Source organism: Triticum urartu, chromosome 5 (assembly GCF_003073215.2).
Source record: "Triticum urartu cultivar G1812 chromosome 5, Tu2.1, whole genome shotgun sequence".
Classification (NCBI taxonomy): domain Eukaryota; kingdom Viridiplantae; phylum Streptophyta; class Magnoliopsida; order Poales; family Poaceae; genus Triticum; species Triticum urartu.
In genome coordinates, this window is record NC_053026.1 from 51126695 (window position 1) to 51134307 (window position 7613).

Here is a 7613-nt window from a genome sequence, read left to right on the forward strand (position 1 = left end):
CGAAAAAGGCTACAATTGATTCCCTATACTTATGGATTATCAGGCATCAACCTCTTTGTCAGATTAAACGTGGTAACAACATGCATGGTCAATAATCCTACTAGTGATAAAGGTACTGGGTATTGAAAGTTAACCTAGTAGACGATGAAGTGTATATGACGGTCAACAAAAAGAATAGAAGATGTAAATTTTTGTGCTTGACTATATATGTACGTAGTGCAAAGTGTTTCCCAATGGATCATATGATCGAGACACAAAACGCTTCAAGAAAAGGGTGGGACCCAAAAGGTACTAGAAAAATAATGAAACCTACAATGGCAGGTTATGTCAGATTTGTGTTTCCTAATAAAGAGAGCTCCGTGCATCACTCGAAGCAGAGCCAGTAAAGGTCAAGAGCATTTCCAGGCTATATATATATCTGATCGAATGTTCAGCCCTTCTATCGAGCGTAAGCATACATGCATGCCTTGAACCCCGATAGAAACATGAACTTATGTGATAGCATAAAAGAGCAGGCGAAGGAACAAACCGAGCAAGTGATATACTCCTAATTTCTTCCTGAGTCCATGGAGCTTGCTCCAATGGCTTTGCTACAGTAGGCATAGGAGACGCCGGGAACACTTGTCTTACTTTTTTCTGAGCTCCTGCCTTCATTTCTTGGCGAATGACCACAAAACTGGAGAATGCTTCTGAATCCTGTATCACAATCCTGTATCCCCTGCTCCCATTCTTCTCCTATTACCTTTTGTATGTCTGTAATCTCCCCTAGCTGCACTACGCACGCTGTATTTGTAGTCCCAGTTGTTTCTTCAAGGTCTGCATAAACTTCAGACCTGCATACCAAGGAAGGGACGACGCGAAATGGTTATATGTCAAGTAAACAGAAATGGAGGGAGTACTTCATTCATTCGGTTAATTACGTGCCCTTTGAGATAGGCAGCCGGTGTTTTCATGTCTCATCTCACTGGATGAAAGTATGCAGCTAAATATATAAACCCGTATTCAGTTTGAGAACGCAGCATGCATTCTTGAGATGGTAGCAGATTAAAAAAGTTTTGAGAATGTAAATAGAATATACACTAAAGCGGTGAACAATCTAAGATTTCATTCATGCTTATGTTGTTTTAATTCTATTTAATTTATTTATATTGGAATAAGATTTTGTGAGATAGCTTACCATGTTATTTATTAGTAGGTGATATATCAACTTGTCCGCAGCAACTAATATATGCCACGACCTGCTCTATCAACTTGCATCACCAACTCAACTCAACTCACAATAAGAAGCTTGCATCACGATATGATCATTAGAACTCTTGATAATATGTAGCGAACGCCGCCATTGCCTTATCAGAGAGAAAAATTTCATAACAATATACTCCCTCCGTTCTAAAATAAATGACTCAACTTTGTACTAACTTTGTAGGGAGTACTTCCATACGTGGCGTAGATAAAAAAAAGTATGTACATGAAAATGGGCCAATCTTTTTTTAATTGTTGGGACGGTTTTTGTTTTGTTTTTGTGCAGCTTGCAAATCACCACCCCGTCCACCAAAAAGTTGCTTCCCCAGGATACTTCTGTCTTCACTATCTTACAAAATAATATATCGGACAACATTAAATGGTAGGTGCATATTCAACTACATAACATGTGTCGAATTATTGTCTCGAATGTCATATCACATTCCATAGCATGGCATGATCTCCTAGCCAATAAGAGTAATCAACTTAAAGAGAAAAGTAATCTGCAAATATAACACACACACACACACACACACAGAGTTTCATGGTTCATGTGGATGTGAAAAAATCTAATTTGTGGTATGCCCGGAAGGCATCGTGAGCTTTATTTACTACCTTTGCCCTCTGCAATTCTACACGAGACTCTTTTTCGTATGGGTCTAATTTGAAAACCCTCGTCACAAACACAAATATGAAAACAAATCTTAACTTAGACTTTCGGTTTAAAAGATATGAGATTGAGAATCGAAAGCCAAAAGAAAAATAGGGTTGATGCTCCCACTGTTAGACTGTATATATACGTAGCCTCTATGTAACATTGTATTGTACCTCTTGGTACTTCTATATAATGAGATAGCCACACCCCGTTTAGGGTGTCGAGCAGTTTCCCAAAACATACGTCTTACATGGTATCAGATTAGGGTTACGATGTCTTCCGCTGCACCCGCCGCCTCGGTCGCGCCGGCCCCCGCCGCCGCCGCCGCCGTCGCTGCGCCGCCCTCTGCGCCGGCCCCTGCCATCGCTCCCTCGTCGCCGTTTCTGGCCTCCCAGCCCCTGGCCGCAGCCTCGGCCTGGTGGACCACCCAGCCGCCCGCGGGTTCCCAGATCGGATCGGGAGCCGCCCACGGCGACCTGCCTCCGCCGCCGTCCTCTGGCGGCCCGTCACCCTCGACCACTACGGGTGCCCTACCGGCGCCACCGTCCTTCCAGGGACAGCCGCCAGCGTACGGCACCACCCCTACCCCAACATATGGCGCTGCCTCTGCTTCGCCGTATGCCGCCCTGCACCCGTACGGTGTTTCGGGTCCGGCCTATGGTCCCCCGTGGTATGGCGCCCCTGCATCCACTCCGAGTGCTCCGCCACCACTGCCGTCCACCTGGCCGATGCCTCCCTACGGCGCGCTGCCGCCGCAGCCCTATGTGGCACCGACGCGTCCTCAACCCTACGCGGCGCCGCTCCCTTCGCTGCCCTACGGGGCCGCGCCTCCTCCGTCACCAGGGGATCCGTATGTTGGTGCTATCCCCAGCTATGGCGCACCCTTGGCGATCGCGCCGCCTCACGAGACGGATCCATCTATGGGTCCCTACGCGCCACCGACACAGGATCATGCTCCACCGCCATCGTCGTTTTACTTCTCCCATCTTCTTCCGGTGAAGCTCATGCCGGACAATTACCTGTCGTGGCGGGCTCAGGTGCTCCCTCTCCTCCGCAGCCGCTACCTGGAGGGCTACGTCGACGGCTCCATCCCGGGCCCGCCGCCGTATCATCCGGCTCATCATGTGTGGGTGGCTCAGGATCAGGCAATCCTCTCCGCCATACAGTCGTCGCTGACCCCGAGCGTGTCGTCGCTGGTCATCTTCGCCGCGACGTCTAAGGATGCTTGGTCGGCACTTCACAGCAGTTTTGCCTCTCAGTCTCAGGCGCGTGCTCATTCTATACGCACCGAGTTGGGGGAGACCAAGCTTGATGGCCTCAGCATCACGGACTACTTCAACAAGATGACTGGTCTCGCCGACACGTTGGCCTCGATTGGTCAGCCGCTTGGTGATGAAGACTTCACCACCCATGTACTCAACGGCCTGGATGATGACTATGATAACCTCATCGAGAATGTGCATGGTCGCGAGGCCCCACTGCCACCCCGCGAGCTTTACGCGCGCCTCCTTGGCCGCGAACAGCGCATCAAGGCGCGCCGAGCCTCTCCAGGGTTTGTCTCCGCCAATGCCGCGACTCGCGGCAAGTCGCAGAAGCCGGTGCCACTTGATGGGAAAGCGGCGGCCTCGCCTCAGTCCGCTCCGCGGGGTTCGGCGCCCTCCATCACTGGTGGCAGCCGGCCCGTTGCTTGATGTCCCTGCTGCGGTGCTCAGCATGCCTGCCAGCTGTGTGGCATTGAGCGTCACATTGCGTCCCGCTGTCATCGTCGCTTCAAGCAAGATTTTCTGGGCCTAGGCAACAATGGCAAAGGGAATGATAAGCAAGTTGCCGCCGCGGTGACGAGTCATGAGCATGGCCGCACTCCATCCTACTCCATTGATCCTACGTGGTATATGGACACCGGAGCTACCAATCACCTCATCGGAGATATGGGCAAGCTCTCTACTCAGGAGCCATACCATGGTCATGATCAGGTGCACACCGCCAGTGGAGTAGGTATGCGCATCTCACATGTTGGTCAGGCTTCTCTTCTTGCACACAATTTTCGCAAACTGCATCTTTCCAATGTCCTTCGAGTTCCCTCTGCTACGCGTAGTTTGTTGTCTATTCCTCAACTTACTCGTGATAATAATGTCCTTGCTGAATTTCATCATTTTCGTTTCTTTATCAAGGATCGGGACACGAGGGCCGTTCTGCTTAGCGGTCGTCTCCGCCATGGCCTGTATGCACTTGACGCACCGCGCACACCTCCCATGCAGTTTTCTCCTCAGGCGTTCAGTGGTGTTCGTGTGTCACCTACGCACTGGCATACACGCCTTGGTCACCCTGCAGCTCCTATAGTTCGTCATGTGTTGCATCGTCATGAACTACCAGTTGTGTCCAATAAAACTGCTGAAACTATATGTGATGCCTGTCAGCAGGGCAAGAGTCATCAACTTTCGTTTTCAGAGTCTAGTCGTGTTGTGAAACATCCTCTTGAGCTTGTTTTTTCTGATGTATGGGGTCATGCCCAAACATGTGTTAGTGGTCACAATTATTATGTCAGTTTTATTGATGCTTATAGTCGGTTTACTTGGCTATATCTTATTAAGCGCAAGTCTGATGTGTTTGATGTTTTCATTCAGTTCCAAGCACATGTTGAGCGTCTCCTTAAGCATAAAATTATCCATGTTCAATCCGACTGGGGGGTGAATATCACAACCTCAACTCGTTTTTTAACAAACTTGGGATTTCGCATCGTGTGTCTTGCCCTCATACACATCAGCAGAATGGAACTGTCGAACGTAAGCATCGTCATCTTGTAGAAACTGGCCTAACCTTGCTAGCTCATGCATCCGTTCCGTTTCGGTTCCGGAGTGATGCTTTCTCCACAGTCTGTTTTTTGATAAATAGGCTCCTCTCACGACTCCTAAAGATGCAGACTCCGCTTGAACTCTTGCTCAATGAAATTCCAGACTACATATTCTTCAAGGTGTTTGGGTGTGCGTGTTGGCCTCACCTACGTCCGTACAACAAGCGTAAGCTAGAGTTTCGATATAAGAAGTGTGTTTTTCTCGGGTATAGTTCCCTTCACAAAGGGTACAAGTGCCTCCATGTTTCTACAAATCGCGTCTACATATCTCGTGACGTTGTGTTTGATGAAAATGGGTTTCCCTTTCGTGCACTTCCGACAGACTCTACCACTCTCATGTCACCAGTGCACCTGTCTGTACCTTCGCCTGATCAATTTGTGGATGTTGCATATGCTCCTGCGTTGCTCCCTAATCATGCTGTGGGTATTGGACGTGGTGCACGCCTTAAGCTCCTTGAGGAACAAGCGCCGGATGATGCTCGCGATCGGGACGCCTCCCATGTGCATGGGCCATGCATACCGGGTGGCACCCACCAACCCGTCGCTGCTTCGCCCGAGGAGCGGGCGCCAGCCTCACCCACCCCGACGCTGGCTTCCCCCGGCTCGCCAGTGGCGACCTCGCTCGGCCCGAGGCTGGTCTCGCCTGGCCCGCAGACTCCGACGTCGCTCGGCCTGGCGGTCACCTCGTCTGGGCCAGCTGCCGTCTCATTCGGCCCGGTGATGGTCTCACCCGACCTGGCGGCTACTCCGACTGAGCCGGCTACAGTTTCGCCCGGCCCAGCAACCCCGACGGACCTCGACGCGTCGTCGCCCGCTTCTCTGACGCCAGGGAGCCCTGGTGAGAGCTCGTCGGGCATCTCAGTCTCATCACCATCACCCGTCGCTGTGGTGTTGCCAGCACAGCCTGCTGTCCCCTTGCGTCCTCGCACACGAAGTCAATCTGGCGTTTTTCGTCCGAAGGAACGCAAAGATGGGACTATCGCATGGCTTGCTACTTGCATGGCTCATACTGCTGCTGATCCCACTGCAGAACCTCGTCATTTTCAGGCTGCGCTCAGTATTCCTCATTGGCGTGCGGCAATGGAACAGGAGTTTCATGCTCTACAAAAAAATGATACTTGGCAACTTGTTCCTCCAGTGTCTGGCGTCAACGTCATTGATTCCAAGTGGGTTTTTAAAGTCAAGAGACATGCAGATGGTTCTATAGAACGCTACAAAGCACGACTAGTCGCCAAGGGTTTCAAATAGAGGTATGGTCTTGATTATGAAGACACGTTCAGTCCCGTTATCAAGCCTACTACTATACGTTTGCTGCTGTCTCTTGCTGTCACTCGAGGATTGTTTCTTCGACAGCTCGATGTGCAGAACGCTTTCCTACATGGAATTCTGGAGGAGGAGGTTTATATGCGTCAGTCGCCTGGTTTTGTTGATCCGGCACGTCCTCATCATCTCTGTCGTCTGGTTAAGGCACTGTATGGACTCAAACAGGCTCCTCGTGCATGGCATGCCCGCCTCGGCTCTGTTCTTCGAGCTCTTGGGTTTACTCCCTCCACTGCGGACACATTGTTGTTTCTCCTTCAGCGCCCTAAGGTTACGATGTATCTCCTGGATTATGTTCCTGATATCATTCTCATCAGTTCCTCTGATGCTGCTGTTGGTCGTCTTGTGACTGCGTTGAGTGGTGATTTTGCTGTCAAGGACCTAAGTGCTCTGCGTTTTTTCCTCGATCTGGAGGTCTCACGGTCTTCTACTGGGTTGACCCTCACTCAGAAGAAGTACTCCATGGATTTGTTACGTCGGGCTGGCATGCTGAAGTGCAAACATGCTATCACTCCGATGTCTGCCACTGATCGGTTGTCTGCTCTTGATGGAGAACCTCTTTCACCTGATGATGCTACTGAGTATCGCAGTCTCGTTGGTGGTCTGCAGTATCTGACTATTACCAGGCCTGATATCTCCTATGCAGTTAACCGTGTGTGTCAGTACCTTCATGCACCCAGGACATCTCATTGGTCAGCTGTGAAGCGTATTTTGCGGTACATCTGTCTTACTGCCTCTTATGGTTTGCTCCTTCAGCCTGCTCCGTCTGGTGAGCTCTCCGCTTTTTCATATGCAGATTGGGCTGGTAATCCTGATAATAGGCGATCCACGGGGGGTTATGCGGTATTCCTGGGTTCTAACTTGATCGCCTGGAATGCTCGCAAGCAAGCAACGGTGTCTCGCAGTAGTACTGAGGCTGAGTACAAAGCGGTTGCTGATGCGACTGCTGAGATCATATGGGTACAGTCTCTCTTGAGGGAACTGAGAGTCTCTCCAGCCCGTCCTCCAGTTCTGTGGTGTGATAATATCGGTGCTACATATCTCTCATCTAATCCGGTGTTCCATGCTCGGACGAAGCATATTGAGGTTGACTATCATTTTGTTCGGGAACATGTTGCACAGAAGCTACTCTGTATCAAGTTCATCTCGTCAAAGGATCAACTTGCTGACATCTTCACGAAGCCTCTTCCACAACCACAGTTTGTAGGCTAGGCGCAATCTCAACTTACTTTGTACTTCAGGCCATAGTTAAGATTGAGGGAGGGTGTTAGACTGTATATATACGTAGCCTCTGTATACCTGTTGTAACATTGTATTGTACCTCTTGGTACTTCTATATAATGAGATAGCCACATCCCGTTTAGGGTGTCGAGCAGTTTCCCAAAACATACGTCCTACACCCACCCCTACATGCCACAAATCATCTCTCGATGTTAAAGCCATATATGCCAGCGGCCATCAGCCTAGTTGTCAAATTAAACGCTATAACAACATGCATGGTCATGGCACTAGTTCTCACTCCCGCTACAAATCAAGGTCTTAGGT